The sequence below is a fragment of the Cricetulus griseus genome, chromosome 8 (genome assembly GCF_003668045.3).
Source record: "Cricetulus griseus strain 17A/GY chromosome 8, alternate assembly CriGri-PICRH-1.0, whole genome shotgun sequence".
In the NCBI taxonomy this organism is placed as follows: Eukaryota; Metazoa; Chordata; class Mammalia; order Rodentia; family Cricetidae; genus Cricetulus; species Cricetulus griseus.
The window spans coordinates 10,842,837-10,864,926 of NC_048601.1; the positions used below are offsets into that span (position 1 = coordinate 10,842,837).

A 22,090-nucleotide genomic window follows, 5' to 3' on the forward strand; every position below is an offset into this window, starting at 1 on the left:
GTCTGAGCTTTGGTCCTTGTGCTTGTACTTCAACCATGTTATCTCCTGAGCCATCACATTATGACCTCCTTCATCTCTTAAAGCTACTGTATTGATGACAAAGGTTTTTCATCAGTGTATGAGCCCTGAGGACAAGTCTCCTCTGAACCATAACAGAGATTGTCTGAGCATTCAAAGAGCTTGGACGCGCATATTTGGATGAGTGAAGACACATATTCCTTCTCTCCAAAGAAGGCAACACCGCCTTAGAAGCAGAAAGCAACTGATATCAGACAGCTAAATATACCGCCATGTTGAGCTATGTGCCCCAACTTATAGAATACAAAAAAAGACATTTCTGTTCTTTATAAATGACTGAGTCTCAGATACTTGTGTTACAGTAACTCTAAAGAGATTATGGTAGAAACTAACACCAAGAAGAACGTGTGCTACCGTGACCAATATCAATCTATGTGACAATGATATCAGAGTTGTGTGTATGGAGAAGCAGAACAGTACTTGTGAAGGCCATGGGTATGGCATGAAGGATGATTCTGAGGTGGGCTGTGGCAAATAAAGGTTATTGAAATGGTTATGACAGAGAATATTACTCTGATGAGACCATAGACAAAAATTAAGAACAAGGTATCAGAAAGGATAGGAAAGGTCATTCCTGAGTTATCTCAATGTCCTAGGACCTTTTTGGAAGACAGATCTCAGTGCAGTAAGCTAAGATACAGATCTCAGTGCAGTGAGCTAAGATAGTTGGTAAAACAAATCTCTAAGCAGTGCTAAGTGGCTCTTCTTAACTTCTTATGCACAAGAAAGGAAAAGAAGGGCATGACTTAAATACATAACTTATTAAAAAAAAATGGGTCACTTTCAGCCTGGTCATGTAAAGAATTAAAACATCATGCTTAATAGGAATAAAATCTAAAATGCAGCCAGGCAACTATTAGACAATGAGATTTCTCCTGGAAGGATTAAGCCAGGTGCTATCCTAAAGACAACGGATGATCCAACGCCAGAGGCACTTCAGTGGCATTCAAGGTGGTGAAAAGTGCCAGGGACTTCTGGGTAGAAGAGCTTAGAAATGGACACAGAGGATGCAGGAATCTCAGGAGACCCACAGGACTTAAGGGACCAAAGGGACCAAGGGGACTCAGGAGACCCATGGGAACTGTGGACATTAGATTCTAGCATCTTAACTTTTTGGGCACACTCACAGGTATATTGTAGGTCTTCAGGTTCACTTTTTGCCTCTTGAGTATGTAGATGTCCATTTATGGGACTAACCGGTCTCCAAAGGTGTAAGCCAACTCAACAAACCCCTTTTTATAATCATATATAGAAAGAAGGGTAACTATATTGGTAGATATGGATGGATGGATAGATGGTAGATAGATAGATAGATAGATAGATAGATAGATAGATAGATAGATAGATAGATAGATATACTGTTAGTTATATTCTTCTACAGAGTACTAACTCAGCCAAAGAAAAATTCCACAAGAACAATTTCTTGATTGAAAGAAAATGTGTAGTTGCTTGAAATAAAATGGCCCCCAAAGAGAGTGACACTATTAGGAGGTTTGGCTTTGTTGTGGTACATGTAGCCTTTTTTGAGAAATTATGTTACTGTTGTTAGGCTTTGAGATCTCATATATCCTCAAGCCACACCCAGTGTCTTAGTTCACTTCTTGTTGCCTGCCAGATGTAGAACTCTCAGTTTGTCTCTAACACCATGTCTACCTTCACATTGCCATGTCCTACCATGATAAAAATGCATCAAACCTCTGAAAATGTAAGTCACCACAACTACTTGTTTTTCCTTTATAAGAGTTACCATGGTCACGGTGTCTCACAGCAATAGGAACCCTAACTAAGACCATGGGGATGGAGATGCCCCAAATCTTACAACTGAGGACCCACCAGGGGCCAATGCCACCCCAGGAAAGCTGAGGCACTTGACTGACTATCCTGTAAGAGCTGAAGCATGGCCAATTCCTAAAAATCCATGGGAATGAGGTTTCTTAAAGAGCTGGGGACCCTAACTTCAACCCCTATGGAGGTCACCTAGATAAAAAGGGTATTCTCAAACCTGAGTACTTACTGTTTGCCCTGCTTGTTTTTTATTAAGACTGGTTACCCAGTCTTATTCACTTTTAGAAAACCTGCTCTGTGCTTGATCCCGATTCTCATTTCAGAAGCACTTAACCTGTTTTATTTCATGGATCCAAAGCTAAAAAGCAGTTCACCTGAGTGTGAAAAGCACTAGCAAATCTCCCCCAAGTCTCCTTTGGGTGACATCTGAAGCCACTTGACCTTAAACTATGTTGATGCTTTAATGACCTTGGGGATGATGGGATAGAATGATTATATATTTTATGTAGAGGGTCTTGGATGGGGGATTCAAGAGAGATGCTAAGACAGACTGTTGGGGAGTAAGACATTTCTTAAAAGAGTTATTACTATCCTGGACACAGACACCAGAATGGCCAGGGCTCTGAAGAGACAATACAGACAGCATGGTAAGACATCAAAGACAGGAAATCATGGCCTACATGGCAGAAGTATGATATCTTCTGGTACCTTCTGAGGACTGAAGTGGATTTACAAGACCAGCCTGAAGCGATGATGATTCCCAGGCAAGAGACAGGGAAGAAAGTGAGAAGCGGGAGGAATAGCTACAAAATTCAACTTTGATGTCAACTCACTCCCCCAGGTGAGAAAGCCTGGTTCCTGGAAATCTATTAGCTGAGACTGGCTAACAGCGCCTAACGGGGGTGTTTGTGTGGATGTCTGAAAGAGGTAACGGGCTGCTTAGGGCACTGTGAGCAGTTGGACATCCTTTCCTCCTAACAGTACATACTTCCCTCCCCAGTGTTTCTTTGGTCATAGTGTTGCATCACAGCAATACTAGTACTGAGACACCAATCTTCAGCAATTTATTTGTTTCACCAATATTGTAACTCACCAGCTAAGCTAGAGTGGTTGACTAGGAAGTTTCAGGGATGACCTGTCTCCACTCCTACATCATGGGGCTGATAGACAAGTACCACTGTGTGTGGCTTTTGCCTGTGTACTGGGGATCTGAACTCTGGTCCTCATGCATACACAGCAGGTGCCTTACCATTGAGCCATCTCTCCAGACTGCCAAACACTTCATTTACAATTTCAGTGTTAAGAGACAAGGATACCCATGATGAAGATATTCAGACCTCCAGATTCCAAAGAAAATGCACTCAGATCTTGTTAATTAATTGCATTTCCTGGAAGAGACAAAACAAAACAAAACAAAATCTTTTGGACTTTCTGAATCAAACAAACAGGCAACAAGAAAACAGATAAATAAAATGCTTCCCTGGGTTTCCGGGACTGAACACACCATAGACACATTCTCCACCCATTTTCTTTGTATCTGGGCACTTCAGCACAACAGCATCTATCTCTTTCTGTTTTGCTTCTGTTTCCTAATAGCAGGTAGAAAAGATTTATTACTAAAATAAGGAGGCATGGCTAAGTTCTGTATGGTCCCGTGAAGCAAGAAAAAATGGCACAACCCTTTCAGGCCTTTTGACCACATATCACATGGTATCTATTATACTATATGAAAGTCTGCCCTTATACCCTACTTTTTCAATCACCAAAAATATTTTGAATTATTTGCTTATGTGTGATTTTTGTAGTTTTTATTACAAAACACTTCCCCATTTACACATGTTTGACAAGGGATTTTTGTTGTTGTTATTTGGCTATTATACTTTAAAATGGGTCTGTAATGACTCACTCCCATCATTAATCAAGAACACAAAAGCATTGGGACTTACAATGATTTATCCTACAGTCCCTAGAACTTAAAGTTACTCAGAAAACATGTTTGTGACTCATGTTATTTATACTTTGATGAGTTTATTGGGACCTAGCCCCATAAAGCATGAAGCGATAGCTCCACGTCATATTATATACATTGGCTGAATGCTCACTCTATCAAATGCATAAGGTTTGGTTGTGTCGTTATAAAGTAAACAAACAGAATTAAATTCATTCATTCACTGAATAAATATTTACTCTTGTGTGTTAAACATTGAACCAATTACAGGGAACATAATATCAAGATAGACATTTCTAATTTGGCAAGGAAGACTTTAAACAGTTGTGTGTAGTATACCATTAAGGAGACGTTTATGTCACAAGAAGCATTTTGAAGACAGCTGACATACTCGTGGGGTTAGTGACAACTTCAAGTGGGAAGAGGGGCATAAGCTAAGATAGATCTCCGTGAGCAGGGATGACCTACGTAAATAGGAGATGGGGGACAGGCACAGACAAAGCAGTCTGCCTCTGACCTGACAGTGTTTCATCAACACAGTAGAAATAATATGCACTTCAATAATTTTTAAGCTCAATTGATGTAAGGAAGAGAAAAATCATTAAAAACAATGCAGAAAGAAGAAGAGTTTAATTCCAGCTGGGAGAATCAAAACAAATTGTCATTTGAGTTGTTTTTTTTTTTTTTCCAGGAAGAATAAATGGGATTTGGGACTTAGGAAGGTGGAATGAATGAGTACTTCGATCAAAATGAACAGGTGTTACAAGGCCACAGACGCAGGGGAGTATGGTGCATATTTTGAAAAGACTAGTATAGCCAGAAGGCATAGTGAGTGGAGCCCTACAGTGAGAAGTGAGAGATAAAGGCTGTAAAGCAAAAATATAATTATAGAATCTTGATAGCAGAAGGAAAATGATATTACATGCAGTTTAACACTTAACTGATGGCTGGTTTCAGATCATAACAATGAATATCACGCTATGAAATTTGAATTTTATTATCACGGCAATGAGGCATCCATGTTTTGTTGAGCAGGAAATAAAATGGTCGGCTATCCCTCTAGAAAGCCCAATCTGTTGGCAGTGGAGGACTACTAGGCTAGAGAAGTGAGTGGAACCAAGGCTCCAGGAAGATCTATTGCAATAATGAAGGCAGGAGAGGCAAGACCAGAACACAGAGTGGTGGTAATGACAGAAAGAAAAGTATATCCGTGAAAGAGGCAACGCAGAACTAAAGGAGCATGATAACTTAGTGGGTGGAAAGAATGGAGTCTGGAAAGTGTGCTCTACTTTCATACTTGAGTCAATAGAAGAAAGAAGAAATGAGAATATTTTGGGAAAGTAAAGTGTTTGACTTTGTAAGAATATGCAAAAGATTGGGCTGGAGATATAGCTCAGCTGTTAAAGGCTAGGCTCACAACCAAAAATAAAAGAGTATTCTAAAGGCAATGCTCAGTGATAGGACAGGTGCTGAGGTCCTGCCCTGTCTACTCAGGCAACTTGCTCTACCCAGCTGATGTCATTGGGTAAATACGAGTGTCTTCATTGGATCATTACGGTTAAGAGTCAAAGATGAATTGAATGTGTGGTTCATACCTGTAATCCCAGGACTTAGGAGGCAGGAAATTTGAGGCCAGCCTTGCCAGTTTGAAGTCATATGGAATAGCTTGTCTCAAAAAAAAAGAAAAGAAAGAGAGAGAGAGAGAGAGAGAGAGAGAAAGAAAAAAGAAAGAAAGAAAGAAAGAAAGAAAGAAAGAAAGAAAGAAAGAAAGAAAACAAACACACAAACAGAACAAAATGATTGACAATGATTCCCGAACAAGGAAATTTAATAGCCAATAATCAATGGTGCTTATAGGCCATATACTTATGGTACATTGAATCAAACATTAATTCTTATTTAACTGTCAAAGAATAAGTAACCACAAGACACAAAATATAAACATACCAGTATTACAAAGATATTTATATCTTATCCCTTCTAAACACTTTTATATTTAGGATTCTGTGATTATTTTATTGTCATTATTTGGCAACAGCTACCTAATTGTTCTTAGTATATGAAAGCTAAGCTAAACCAGGGATCAAGATCTCAGGGAGTAAAAACAATTTGTGTTGGTCCTGAGTACCCTGCTTCTTGTGTCAATTAGACAAAAGTGCAAAGTTTCAGAAATAACACATACACTAAGGATACTTCCTTCCTATCAATTAGCTCTGTTATGCAAATCCAAATGTGTCCCCCCTGTTGCTTTGTTTACTGTGTATACAGGTGATGAAAACCTGGAAAAAGAATGTAAAACGTGACAATCGTAGACTTGATCGATGTGAGCAATGTGTTAAGACAGAGAAAAATATGTCCCATTTTACTTGTCTTTGGGATGCTTCTCATTTAAATGATGGTGAGAAAGTGACATGGTGACAGTTTAAAAGGTGAGGAGTTCAATTCCTGCCAGATTTAGCTCTGATTGGAGGCAGTAGATGGATGTGCCGTGTCACTCAAGCAGAAACAGGTGTGTTGGAGGATACTTGAGAAATAAGGCTTTGGGATAAAGATTGGGAAAGAAAGCGTGTGTGTGTGTGTGTGTGTGTGTGTGTGTGTGTGTGTGTGTGTGTGTGTGTGTATGATGGGAAGTGGGAGAGTAGAGAAGTGATAATAAATTCCAATTCTTAAATTCTTAAAAAGAAACAAATAGAAGAAAAGATAAAATTATCAACCCAGATACCCAGGTGTGAAAAGCTGCAGAGGAGAGAAGAGGGTTGTTGTCAACGGCAACTTCCAGATCTTGCAGATTTTTGACTGTAGGTTTTACAGAGGCGTTTGGAGCTTTTTGTGAAGTGACACATGAAAGATGTTACTCTCTTCTACTGCTGAACAAAAAAAGACTTTTTCTTCAGAAGTTCTCTGTACTTGGTTCTATGCCTTCTCTATTTGACTTAAAGACAGCACTTCCTTCAGGAGAAATAAGCCAGACAGACCACTTGATGCTTGGCTAAATTGAATTCCGCATTGATTTAACATCTATAATTGCCCTGTTCGTCCAGAATACACAAAGGTAAATAAGCCATCTAGTTCCTCATCTCTACTAACCCACAGTCTATTTGCAGGATAAAATATACACAACCAGAATACCACTGTGGGTGCTCTGTTCATTCATTATAAGCAGAAGAAATGCATGCTGAATATTTTATAGAAAAGGAATGTTTTGAGTTGCTTAAGGAATGTTCAGAATCAATGAGTCTAGAAAACAAACTTAAACCACACTGGCACCCAGCAAGGCAAAGCAGGGGGCCATACTATCAACAGAGGCAACACAATTGAAAGGGAGAAGTACATGACTGCCAAGGCATAATGAACATCTGCTTACAAAAGGAACACATGATTGACCTAGTTTTGATCAGATGCCCTTGAGTAGAGGAATTCAATGAGTATCCTCATTTCAGAAACCAAATTACACGAACAATTAGGAAGAAGACATGGCCATTGATAAACAAAATGCTAAATCCATGGGCAATTATTCTCAGGATGGGGTACAAGATGCTGTGAGGGGGCAGAAGATGGAAAAATAATCCCAAGGAATAAATCATAACCACAAATGAAGGAACTTATTTACATAAATGATAGCCGTAAGTGTAGATGGAAGTTTCTACCCCGCCTGGTCCTGCAGCCGTTCAGTCCCAAATAAACACACAGAGGCTTATATTAATTATAAGCTGTTTGGTCTATTGCTCAGTCTTATTACTAACAAACTCTTACAACTTAAATTAATCCATAATTCTTATCTATGTTTAGCCACATGGCTTGGTGCCTTTTCTCAGCAAGGCATTCTTATCTTGCTTCTTCTGCATCTGGCTGGGGACTCCATCTCTGCCTTTCCTTTTCCCAGAATTCTCCTAGTCTGGTAGCCCCGCCTATACTTTCTGCCTGGCTACTGGCTAATCCGTATTTTATTAAACCAATACAATTGACAAATCTTTATAGTGAACAACATTATCGCAGATCACATAAGGGTTAATATTTGAAGGCTCTCTTCTGCTTTACTTCAAAGCCCCATCCTTAAGTCCCAACCCAATCACTAAGAAAAGGGATGTCAATAAGTAATTCTAAGGATATTGAATTTCAAGTTCAGGTTGACATTAGTAATTGAGGAAATGGATCAAGATGGGACTGGATTCATATACTCAGAGGAGAAACCCAAACAGAAGAAACAATGGCTTCCTAGTACATGTGTTGTTAGGCATGAAGGTAATGATCTCTGTGAGAATGAAAATGAATAGATGAGGCCCGTGTGCTTCAGGCTACTCTCTAGAGCAGAAATTCTCAACATGTGGTTTGCGACCCTTTTAGGGGTAAAAGGGCCCTGTTACAGGAGTCAGTCACCTAAGACCATCAGAGAACACAGGTATTTACATTATGATTCATAACGGTAGCAAAATTACAGTTATGAAGTAGCAATGAAAATAATTTTATGGTTGGGGTCACCACAATATGAGAAACTGTATTAAAGGGTGTCAGCATTAGGGAGGTTGAGAACCACTGTTGTAGATTTTTCAGGCTGTGCCTCAAGAAGAGAGAAGAAGGAAGAACTTAGCAGACTTTGGATTTGACACACTGAGTCATAGGAAAGCAAGAGTGAATTCACTGGTGAGTTTCTAAAGTCAGGGAGGCTGTTCCAGAGTTCTGCAGGAGCTCTACTGAATCAGTGAGCTGACTGTGAGCAACCCAGAATGAGAGGAACCTCACCCTGTATGTGAGCAACCCTGCACATGAGGAATACTCACCAAACCCAGCCAAGAACTACAGACTACAGGAAAGCACAGAACCTGGATATCACATGTATAAAAGGGACCTTGTTCCTTCCAGCCAGAGGAGACCTCACTCTGGAGGCTTTGGGTAAAGCACTCAGGATGGCTTTTCTTAGTAATTAGTCCTAGAATAAATGCTGTTCCCATACCCACTAATAAATCTTAAATGAGAAAACAGCAAGGACACAGCACTTCTGAGTAACTTAATTAGAATAGCAAGTGGCTTTGTGCTTAAAAGCCCAAAGCAAGTAGGCTTTTGAGATCAGACAGAAGCCGTTCTAGACTCAAGCACACCACACGTAAGCAGGAAGCCCAGAATCACTGTCAGCTACCAATAGCATACCTCAGCTGGCTCCTGTGGCCTCTTATTGGATCTATTTTAGCCCACGAAAACCTAGAAGACTGTTTTTGACACACATGTTCCAGGCTACTAAAGAGCCATTTGGTGAATTAGTTACCAGATTAAAATAGACAACCTGAAAGATAGCAACGAGGGAAAATCAACATTTGCAGAGAAATTTGGCTGCTGTGTGTGCACAGACACATTGCATATTATTTCATATTAGACAGAGGTTGTCTAAGATAAACATGTATATGTGTATAGATAGATAGGTAGATTATAGATAGATAGAAGATGGATAGATGGATGGATAGATAGATAGATAGATAGATAGATAGATAGATAGATAGATAGATAGATAGATAGAAGACAGACATAGTAGAGAATAAATCTCCTGGTTGGTCAGAAGCCTGAGAGAGATTAAAAGTCCTAAGAGATCAGGACTCAATAACCACTGGTACAGAGTGGCCCAGTTAATTGATGTTAGCCAGCCTTAGACAATATACAGTTAATTACTGATATCGTGGTTACAAGAATGTGACCTCTGTAATGTGGAATAAAGACTGTGCATGGGCCTTGGATGAGCTCTTCCTCCCCAAGCTTTATCTAATCAGATAGAGATCTGGAATGATGTCTAGAGATCAGTGTCTAGAGGGGGGTCCATATATGCAACCACCCCTCAGTGAGACCAAAGCAGCCACTTCTTGATGATGTCCACATGTATGTATGATGTGTGTATACAGGCACATGTGTGTCACAGTGTGATATGGAGGTCAAAGGACAACTTCAGGTATTGGTCCTCACCTTTGGCCTTCCTCGAGACAGGGTGTCTTTGCTGTTCACAGCTTCAGATGGCAGATTGCATGATGCATATGGGAATTCAGCCATCAATATCATTATCAGGGGAGGGCATTTAAGGTAGCCTTGTCCCCTGGAGAAGGGGAAAGGGTCAAGATCCCCTGAGCAAATTGGGAGCACAGGAAGAGGGGGGAGGGAGCTAGGAGAATGAGAAGGAGAGAAGAGGAGGGATGCGGAGGACATGAGGGAGCAGAAAGGCTGAGTCAGGGGAAGAATAGAAGATAACAAGAATGGAGATACCGTAATAGAGGGAGACATTTAGGTTTACAGAGAAATCAGGCTCTTTGTCTGAAGATCTACAAAGATGACACCAGCTAACAATCTAAGCAACAGAGGAGAGGCTACCTTAAATGCCCTCCCCTGATAATGAGATTGATGACTGATTTATATGCCACCTGATAGCTCTCATCCAGCAGCTGGTAGAAGTAGAAGCAGACACCCACAAGTAATCACTGAACTGAACTGGAATCCAGATGCAGCGAAGGACAAGTGCAGAGAAAGGCATCCAGACAAGGCTAGTGAAACCCACAGAAACAGCTGACCTGAACATCAGGGAACTCTTGCTCCCCAGACTGATAGCTGGGATACCAGCATGGGACTGATCCAGACCCCAGGAACATGGGTTTCAGTGAGGAAACCTCAGAAATCTAAGGGACTTCCTGTAGTAGTTCAGTGCTTATCCTTAGCATAGGTGTGGATTTGGGGAGCCCATTCCACATAGAGGAATACTCCCTGAGCCAAGACACATGGGAGCAGGCTTAGGCCCTATCCCAAAGGATATGATAGACTCTGATGACCCCCTATGGAAGGCCTCACCATCCAGGGGGAGCAGAAAGGACATGTGATAGGTAGGGTTTTAGTTGCGGGGAGGTTGTAGGAGAAGACGGGAGGGAGAAGGGAACTGGGATTTTCATGTTAAAAAATCTTGTTTCTAATTCAAATTTTAAAATGTATGCAAAAAATAATCAAGAAATAAATGAATTGTTAGCATAACCATTTCCTTTTGAATTACCCTTAATTCTGACACTGAACTCAAACTGCTTTCAGCATCTATATACTTTGGTTTTTTCACCAAAATTCCTCTAGACAGCCTTCATCAGCTGCCGATACGTCTCCAGCACAGACTGGAGCAGTCTGTTCACTTTGATTAGGTCATTGGAGCTAATTTAGAGCATGGCCTCTGTATGTCTACAGCAGCCTAATCAGCTGGGAAGATTCCCACACACCCACATCTGGTCCATCTCCATGTCACTGAAGCAGAATGACAAGGACTGTGGCCATCAAAGTATATCTTTAGGCTGAGCTGTCACTCTTCAAATTAGTTCTTGGTTAAAATTGTCAGGGTTCAAATTACTGCATGAATACTTGTAGTTCCGTTAGAAACCCCAGGAAGTTCAGAGGTACTGACCGTCTCTCATTTCCCTGATTAGAGGGTGAGCCCTTAAAAGGCGTGCCCCCCCTCTTCTCAGTATTCTCTATAATATCTTACAAATGGTGTGATTTTTATACTCTCTCTTTTTTAATTCATGTGTATGTGTACTTGCCTGCTTCTCTGTATTGTGTACCACATGCATATAGTGCCCACACACGAGAAGAGGGGGCCCAATACTCTGAAATAGGAATCTACAGGCAGTTGTAACTACCCAATGGGAATGTGAGTGCTGGAACCAAACTCAGGTCTTCTGTAAGAGCAGTAGGTGCTCTTAAGCACTGAGACGTATTTCATGTCTCACATTTTCCTTTTTGGAGACAGGGTCTCTTTTTGTAGTTCAGGGACCTGCAACTCACAGTCTTCCTATGCCTGTGCCAGTCTTCTGTGTGTTATCTATTCAGATTTGGTAACATTTTGGTAACCAAGTATTCAGAATGTCACTGGTTCTTTTAGAAGATGTCTCACCAGAAAACCATGAATCCACTCTTCCTCCTCTACTGAGGGTAGAAAAGAGAGTGCTTCTAGAGTTCTGGGTCATCTGGACACACTTCTAGTCTCGTAGACAGAGGCGTCTGATGCACTCAGAGCCAGACAAGAGAATACAGCAGGCAAAAGTTAGCTGTATTAAGTATCATGGTTAGAAGGTATTTTGGGAGGTGGGATTACTATCTCTGAGTAAACACATGAGCCTGGACAGCAATAATGGTTATTCTAAAAACACTCTTCAAAACTGAAGAGAGAGCTCCAATTGGTTGCTGGACACTTTACCAATAACTTAGTTGACTTTTCAGTCATCGTCTGACTTACTTGACTTTTCATACATCGTCTATGATGTAATGTGGGGGGAAGTGATACGTTTTTGGTTGTTTTGGGCTTTTTATTGTACACTGGATACTTTGCTCAATTCTCTGCATCAATTCTTTATTTGTTTGCTTGTTTATTATTTATTGAGACAGGTTCTTGCTATGTAGCCCTGATTGATCTAGAACTCACTATGTGTAACAGGCTAGCCTTGAACTCACAGAGAACCTCCTACCTCTTCCTCTGCAGTACTGAGACTAAAATATGCACCACCACAGCCTTCTCACAAGTTGAGGAGGTAGACATGAATACCACTAGCACCTTCATTGAGTGAATCAAGGTGTGAGAATGTGATTTGTATGTATGTCCATGTATGTCCATGTATGTCTAGTTGGCAAACAGACAAATTTCAACAAAGACTATGAAGCTTCAGAGCTGAGTTCTAACTTCCAACTTCTCTGGGAGTTCAGAATCTCCTACAAGACTCTCTAAAATGTCATTGGCATTCTCTCCTGGGTATAGGTGAGTGAGAGAACTTGGTTTGTTACTATTGTGTAGCTGTTTCCTTCAGGGTAGACATGGCCATGACTACCTTCAATAAAAGCACTTGTGATCATCTACAGGGAGCTTGAGGCTCACAAAGCCCAAAGGGCTGATCCTCTGATGGTCTTTTTCCTCTTTGGGGGTATATAAAAGGTGATCAAGTGGCTGTATGTAGGACTCTTTGATAATATAGCTGCCTGTGAGTTACACAGAGGACTTCCTAGGGATGTAGCTATTTGGGAGTCCATTATGCTCATGAAAGGGACCTCAATAACTTCACTGGCTCTGCAAGACAGACCTGGATAGAATCTTTTCTTTAGAACCTTGGTACTACCCAATGTGGGGTGAGTAGACATAGACATTATATACATATGCATATATATATATGTGTGTGTATGTGTGTGTGTGTGCGTGCGCACACGTTCGTGCATGCTCAGAAAACATCATGTGATGGTTGCTGAGAACAATTTCTGAGGAAAATTTTCATCTAGACTCCTTTATGATATACTTGTAAATCTGACAAAAATCTCAATGATAACCTTTCCCCTTCCTCATCTTCATTGCCACTGGACACATTTTCTTTCATTCAGAGTGTGCTCAGACCCTTGGAGATGGTGAGATACACTACACAGAGCCGTGGGATGACAACTGTCCAGGTCCAGTCCTGGTTCTACCATTCACAAACTTGGGATCTTCATCCCTAGTCTTAAATCATTTGAGTTTTGCTTTCATGAAATGAAGCTCATAATCTCCACCATATAATGCTCTTAGGCTTAAAGGCATACTGTCCATGAAACTCGGGGCCTACAGACGATGGTTAGTAGTTGAGAGGTCTCTTTACCCTCTTTGGACTTTGTTTTCCAGATGAAGGGGCACATGTGCAATCAGCCACCAAGTTATCAAGTTAATCCCTACGGCAAGGGCTGGAAACTGCAGAGTCCTCACCCTCCCTATGTAGCTGTGCTTTAATTATGTAATTAAGACAGGACCTCAATTACATTTAAATAGTTGTCTTGATCGTTTGAAGGCTTGCTTTAATGCTTTGGTCAGACCAACAGCTTTGAGGTTTGGATTGAAACCTTGGATTGAAAACCCTAGTTGTGAGGTTTTAAATTTGATCTCTACTGTGAGGATTTTACAGCCCATTTCCTCAACTTGTGCAAGTTTGATCTAAATAGTCTCAAATACCTAGATCTTTACTACTTACCTACTATGAATTACAGAGATTGATTCACCTGCTTATCTGTTTAGAATTTTGTTTGTGGTGTTGAACAAACTTAAACTCAGAAATCACCCAGCTACCCAGAAAGATCAGATCTGGGGTAGGAACACTAGATTCTCTTTCATTCGTGCCACTAGTCCCTATCAGCAGGACCTTGGACAAAGTGCTAGCTCAGCTCCCAGAGGGGATTCCATTCCCCACACAATCCTACAGAAATCTAGCAGAGTCCACAGAACATCCTCAGAAGTCAGTAGAGCACATAGAACAAAGCAACACACACACACACACACACACACACACACACACACACACACACACACCACACACATACACACACACACACACACACACACACACACACACACACACACACACACACACACACACACACCACAAATTAGGAGTGATAGGCTAAGCAACTTGGTTCATTTCCAGCTGGTTACCTTGTGGTAGGACTTATGTGTATATCTGTATGTTTTGTATGTTTATGTGGTGTTGTGGGGGAAGAGGGTGTGCACATGTTCCTGTGGATACATGTGCATTTGTGCACAAGCTTGTGTGGAAACAGAGTTCAATGTCAAATGTCTTCCTCAGTTTTCATGCTATTTTTAAAAAAATCTATGAAATGTCACTATGTGTATGAGTGTGTACGTGTGTGCTGCTATGCACTTGGCCACAGTGTGAGTGTGGGGGGTCAGAGGACAAATTTCAGGAGACAGTTCATTCTATCATATGGGTGCTGTTGATTGAAATAAGGAAATCAGGTTTGGAAACAAAATCCTGTATGAGCTGAGCCAATGTGTCCACTCATCTCACCTTTATTCTTTTGATCTAGAGTCTGATGAAACCTAGAGCTTGTTAATTTACCTGATCTGGCTGGCCAGTGAGCTCTGATGACCTGCCAGTCTCCATCTCTTCAGAGAAGAGATTATCAATCACTTCCATACCTGGTTTTTAAACAGTGTTGGGATCTGAACTCAGGTCCTCAGGCTGGAACAACAAGCACGTTACCAACTGAGCCATCTCCCCAGCCCTACAGGTTTGACATCATGACCATGGAATGTATAAAAACTATGACGTTCTTTATTTCTCGTACTCTCCTCTTATGTATCATTCCCAGATTGGTGAGTGAGTTGCCTAATGAATGCAATAGCTCCCATTGGTCCTGTGTTATACATAAAGACAACTATTCAGTTACTATAAGTAAGGTTGCATCTGTGTGGTCTGCATCTATGAATTCAATCTATTGCAGATCCAAACTATATGTGCAGGAGTGGATTGCACCCTCACTAAACAGGATCAGATGATAGTTGTCATTATTTCTTGACCATCAAGGTCTAGCAATGTTAGAAGCAGTGTTTACACTGCAAGCACTATTTTAATTCATCTGGAAATGATACTATAGTTGTGTCCTACTTGCCACCTGAAGAACATGGCTACTCAGGAAAGGTAAGAGTGAGGCTCAACACAAACCATAGACTCACTTAAAACTTTATGAGATGTTCTGTGATTTTTTTGTGTGTGTGTGACTCAATTTCAAGGTCCTGGAGTGTGCATTCTGAATGTGTAACAGCATCATGATTTTATGTCAGAAGTTTGAACAGGACTACAGGTAAAGGAAAGAACGTGTGTAGGCTATATGCAAATGCACACCACTTGAGCATCTGCAGACTTTGGTATCTAATCCCCTGCAGACAACAAGGGGTAACCATGTGTGCAAACACTCCTGGAAATGACTGCTAGTCACACAACATTCTTTGTGATTAGAAACTGCACTGGGAGTTAATTTCAAGGTCATTCTAGAATATGGCTACAAATATTTATTTTAAAATATAGACTTTTGTCTGTAAGTTTTCCAAGACTGTTGTTTAAGGATAAACAAGCAACCACTCCTGCCACTGAGAATTTTGCTTCTCTTTACTTCTGTGGCCCTACAAATTTTGCTCAAGGCCAAGACAATCTGGTGAGGAAGTAGTAGGGTGTCTTCGTATCTGTGTCATGCAGAATGGATCCCTCCTCACTATGAAAATTAATCTGCCATGTTCATTAATAATTATATACAAGTTACATATAACTTAGAAAAACTATAACCTCCAAATTGGCAGAGAAAAGCTATTGTGTTTCTATTCAAACTAAAAGGATAGCAAGAAATTAATGAAGAGACAGGCTATCTCAGAAACCTAGGATAAAACCAAATATGACCAGAAAATAAATTAATGAAAAATATAATAAGATCTAACCCATGGATGACTAAGGCAGGAGGACTTCTATGAGTTTAAGGCCAACCTGGGCTATGTAGTCAGTTTGAAACCAATCTAGAACCTTTGTCTCAAAAAGGAACAAAAAAATACACCTAAAACCCTAATGTTGAATAAATTCAGAAAATTCATTTAAAATGCAAATTTTCCTTATAACATTCCAGCATATGGTGATCATTGAAAATATTTAAAAATAACTATCTTGAGGTCTAGAAAAAAATGATATGAACACATGACTCCTCCACATCAGGTCAATAGGTAGTAAAGCAAACCATTTATCAACCTAACCACTTGAATTTGATACTTGTGGACTATATATATATATGTCATCTAGAAAATCATGGATCTGCGTACATAAATGACAGCAGGTAAATGGAGAATATGGAAGATTGGGGCCCTGGCATGTCTTTTCAGCCTCTAGTTTACTTCTCTTGGTTGAACTAGGAGCCCTTTGTCTCCTACTGAGACATTATCCCCACAGCCTTCCATGTTCTATTTATTAGCAAGGTAAGGAAAAGCGAAAAAAATCCTGCAGCTAGTTCACAGAGAATTTGAAACCTAAAGGAGAAGAAAGGAAATGTCATAATACGCAATACAAAAGAGAAGAAGTGTAACTCACAGTTTGCAGTTTACATAGACTCCTCACCATTTAACTTAATAAAAAATATTATCTTAGTGTCGAGTTCCACATAGTACGTTTATTGATGGAGGAGTCTGAGAGAAGGAAAAAAGTCAATATTAACAGTGTAGCTTTGAAATCTCATTCAAGGCAGGCTTCTAACTTCTGCTTTGTAGTGCTAAGGATCAAACAGGGTCATGTGCTCGGAAGACAGGCAGACAAATCATTCAGCTACAGCCACTGGCTTCCTGAGTCAGCGTCTTAGTATGTAGCTCAGGCTGGTCTTGAACTTGAGATCCTCCTATCTATTCCTCTGGAATGCTGGGATTCTGGTGGGGCCATTTGCAACGAGACAACATGATGAGGGATACAGCTTTTATGAGGCAGTATCCTTTCTGAAACGAGTTTTTTGGTGATGCTGGCTCCTCTCAGGTGCTCATGCTCAGGTAATCAACCCCAGTAAGCTCAGTGGTTCCCCAAGACAGACCAGGGCAGAAATGTTGCTTCAGCCTGTCATCAGTCCCTTGACTAGGGAGAATAGAGAGCTGTTGATGGCCCCTCGAGAAGAGCCACACAGCAGTTTGTGAGACTCTCAGGAGTCTTAGATACTGAAGTCTATTAAGTCAAAGAGAGACTTGCAAAGGCATAGCAAAAATGACGCCAAACACAAAGTACATTATACTGTTTATATAAAATCAAATGGGCACAGTACATTAGAATATTTACCTGTTGACCCTAAAGTTTCCAGAAAGCTTACACTCACTTCAATTAAACAAACTCTATAAAGTAAATCTTAATATTGTGTTGAGAAAGAAAGAATAATATCATGGTTGTGTATGTTATAATAATACATCCTCATTTATTTGTTTGGTAATTAGTGAGAGCTTTCTATGTGCCAGGAATTATATGCTAGCAATGCCAAGATTAAATAACACTATTAATTATATAGTTTAGTAAGAAAAACAAATGTAAACAAATATTGGCAACAATCTATGGCAAGTACTATCATATGAGAGAGAGTAGTCGACCCAAAATAGAGTAGAAAATATGTGCAGAGAGTAAATGAGACATTTGAGATGTACCTATAAGCACATGTAGGAAGTCACTTACTGATCCTGGGGAGGGATGAAAAAGGATTTCAGTTGATGAGAGTATAGTCACTGTCCTTTTGGGAGATGTCTCCCTCATCAAACTGCACACAGCCACTAACCAGCTTGCATTAGTAATATTTCTCATGGCTGTGACATAGCACCTTAAGGAAGGAAGATTTAATTTTGCTCCCAGCTTGAGCTCACAGTTTGGGAAGACATGATGGTAGGAGCAACTTGTACCTGGGTAGTGGAATATAAGGCCGCTTGCTCACATCTCACAGACCAGAAAGTCAGGAGAGATGAATGCATAACTTTTGGTAGTTTTCTTCTTTTCTCTTTTGATTCACTCTAAGATGCCAGCCCCATGGATGGTGCCACCCACAGTCAAGGTAGGTCTCCCCACTCTCATTTAATCCTGTCTGGAAAAGGCCTCAGAATCACTTGCCCAGAATTGTTTCTCATAAGTGATTCTAAATCCAGATAAGTGACAAAGAAGATTAGCTATCACAATGTGATTCTCCAGTAGTCATAACATACTTATTAAGGATGTTAAAATTCAGGCTACATATATGATCTTAGTGGGGTAAATTCAAATGCAAGTCTTAGTCTAATGTGATTTTAGCTCACCTATAAAACAAAACTAAATCAATGAAAAGGAGAGGATGGAAAGAGGGAGGGAGAAAAGGAGGAAGGAAAAAAAGAGTACAGTCCCAAGTTCAATATTATGAGTACATCACCTGTTAAATATTCAAAATCATGTAACCAAATAATAATAATGAGTAACATTTATTTACAGTTTCCTTCCAGTCAGGCACTATATATGAGATTGGTGTTAGTGTTATTTCCATTTGGCATCCAAGTCAACTAGGACTTCATAGATTTCTGGGATCTCTAGAGACTGTAAAGTTTTTATGTGAGTGTACAGCTATACCAAATTCCCAAACACGTGGTCCAAATCATTCTACACAGTCTTCATAGATAAACAGACATCTTTTTGAGTCCAGAAACGTATACATCTTATTGATACAATTGGTTATCATGCACTTGTCCCAGCTAAGCTTTGTATAGATGTGTCAAGATTCTCTCTCTCTCTCTCTCTCTCTCTCTCTCTCTCTCTCTCTCTCTCTCTCTCTCTCTCCCTCCCTCCCCCTCTCTCTCTCTCTCTCTCTCTCTCTCTCTCTCTCTCTCTCTCTCTCTCTCTCTTGGTGGATTTCACACCAAGCTCCCACATCCATGCTGGGACTTGGTCTGACTTAGGTCTGCATAGGTTTGTGCACAAATGATGTCACAGTGTGAGTTTGTATGTACACCTTCCTACTGTGTGACACCCCATCACCACTGACTCATACTCTTTTTGCCCCCTCTTCCACAAGATTCCTTAAGCCTTGAGAGGAGGAAGTGTGGGATATTTGATCCATTGAGCATTTCTGTATGAACCATTGTACACCATAAGGAAAATAGTGTGATTTTAATAGTTTTATTTTTTTCAGCTTTCTTATATAAATGTTTAAGTCTAAAAAGTATAGCTTTAGGCCAGGTGTTGGTGGCACACACATTTAATCCCAGCACTTGGGAGGCAGCAGGCAGATCTCTGTGAGTTCAAAGTCAGCCTGGTCTACAGAGCAAGATCCAGGACAGGCTTCAAAGCAATACAGAGAAACCCTGTCTGAGAAAATAAAAGAAAGAAAGAAAAAGTATAGCTTTAGTTGATACTACAAGTTCCAGAGTTTAGGATCCTTATAATCATTCAATTAAAATCTTTAAAACCTTCATTGCTATGTCTTCTTTAGCCCACACATAACACAGAGGTGTGTTCATTAGACCTTAAGTATATGAAACTATTCCCTGTTTTTCCTTGTCTTGACTTTAGTTGAGCACACTAAGACTAGGCTCCATGCCATGAATGGCTTCAATCCTTTGGCATGTTTACATTTTCTTCATGAATCATTAGATATCCAGTTGAACAAATGTTCTCTCTGGTTTAAAAAGAATGTGGACTTTGTAGATTTTGATGTGATAAAGATATGTATGTATATATCAAAGTTTCATGATACTATAATCTGTCAGATGTTTAAATATCATATATAAAAATGTGTTAAAATCCCTGCCATAAATTGGGGAATTATCCTATTCTCTTTATAATTTAGTAATTTTGATTGATTTTTGAGGACTGTTTTCCTCTAATTTCAAATGGGTCTCCTAGAGTCATCATTGTTGTGTGTACATCTGCTAATGACCATCTCTGCCTTTGCCTTTGAAAAATATCTTTATCATTGCTGAGAACAGATGTACAGTGTAATGACCCTTATCTTAGCAGTCACAGTTCCTCAATTCCACTCAGGCTATTCCAATGGCGCCATCTTATCTTAAATGTTCCTCCTGCAAAGTTGCTCTTTGACACTATGCTTCCAGTCTTCTCCTTATTTTGTCCTTTCTGATTTTTTTATGAAACTTTATATTAGTTTGGATTTTCTGAAAGGCTTATATCTGTGCCTTGGTGTCTTTTACCATGTGTGTAAAAGTCTCACCTGCTATGCTGTCAGATATTAGAATTCTTTTCTTTCCTATTTTTCACAAATTCTGAACCTCCATTTCTCTCTTTATTCTGTCTGGGACCATAGCCCATGAGATAGTGCCACCCATATTTAGAGACAGTCTAGCTCTGAAGTTAACCATCTCTGGAAATCGCCACCAAACATGTGTAATAATGCGTCTCCAAATCCTGCCAAATGAACATGAAAGATTGACCACCATACAATACTCCTGCCTCATCCTCTAGAGAAGCTACAATCATAACCATATTTTATCCATATGTCATAATTTCTTGTGTAGGATTTTTTAATTTGTGCATTAAAAGATGTTATCAATAAAACTAACCCACAGGTCGGAAGAAAATGCTTAGAAATCACCTGATAAGCAATAAGTAACCAACTGCGTAGATAGCTGTATCACAAAAATCAAAACAGTTCCACTCAAGAGCAGACGATATGAAAACCCTTTTGTCTGAAGAAGATGCATAAAGGAGCAACAATCATCCAAAAACTCACTCAGCCTCACCAGTCCTTAGGAAAATACAAAACCATACAAAGTGTCAATGAGAAATAACTCACACCATGAGGTTGGCTACTACTGAGGGGAAAAAAGAGAAGAATACCGCAAATGTAGCAAAGATAAGGAGAAAATAATGCTTATGCATTGTTGATGAGAAAGTAAAATTGAACAGCCATTGAGAAAACTGTCGAGTCACCTTAAAAAGTTATAAATACAATCGTCTTCCATAATTTAAAGCATGGTTTTTAAAAGCTGTTTCTTTACAATCAATATGCATGATAATACCATTTGCAATAGCTGTAGTTTAGAGGCAGTCATTTGAACATTATCAAGAGAGTGGATAGGCAAAATGTAAAATAGTCATAGGAAGAATATTATTCTACCTTTACAGGCAAGGAAATTCTGATATGTATCACAACACAGATGAACACCAATGAGAACATAATGCCAAGTGAAATAAGCCAGTCACAACGAGAGAAATAAATTCTGTATGCTTCCACTCACATAGAGTAATCAAAATCATGAAGACAAAGTAAAATGTTGGTGGCTGAGTTCGAGGAGATTTTTTTTTAAGTAAGGTTATTGTCTAATGAACACCATAGAGTCTCTGTTGTTGCTGTGTATACGTGTGTGTGTGTGTGTGTGTGTGTGTGTGTGAATGTATGTGATGTGTGAAAGTATGTATGCATATTCACACATGCGAGTGTAGTGTGCACAGCGCACATGGGAGGGCAGAGGACAACCTTTGAATATTCACTCCTGCTTTCCCACCCCATTTTACTCATTTATTGAAATGTTCATAGCGGTTTTCCATGTTATCTTGATAATATTCATCCCTCACTACCCCATCCCAACTCCCCACGGGAAACTATCTTCCCACTGAATAGCTTTCAATGTGCTGAAAAATCCTACACACACTTCTGAGGAGAAAGGCTATCAGTGATATTATCCAGTATTGGAGCCTGTATGTTCTACTACCAAACTGACAGGCAAACTGACAGGCAGGATGTGCCCAGTGGTGCAATAGGGCATGACTGTTTCTCTTAGAAACCAACCACTGTCTTGATTAGATCTGAGACAAGATGGAATTCATTCCTGATACTTCAAACATGGTCAAGTGTATGACTAGGGAAGTCATAGGCCTTAGGGGAGAACCTATTGATAATGGCTAAATGTTCCTGCTGTCAAGCTGCCTTAACCATGTTTAAACCCATAGATTTGTGCTGCCCCCAACCTTGGTCAGAGAAACTTCTTATCGCTGT

The 22,090-nt window shown here is 39.9% G+C and overlaps 1 long non-coding RNA gene across 1 annotated transcript in view; it reads right to left on the bottom strand.

Annotated features, from left to right (window-relative positions):
* Positions 1-2,911: 2,911 nt before the first annotated feature.
* The window catches only part of LOC113837119, a 37,243-nt gene continuing 18,064 nt past the window's right edge, over positions 2,912-22,090 (bottom strand). The window contains exon 3 of the long non-coding RNA XR_004771069.1: positions 2,912-3,251. This is a non-coding gene — a long non-coding RNA (uncharacterized LOC113837119). The remainder of the gene's footprint in view (positions 3,252-22,090) is intronic.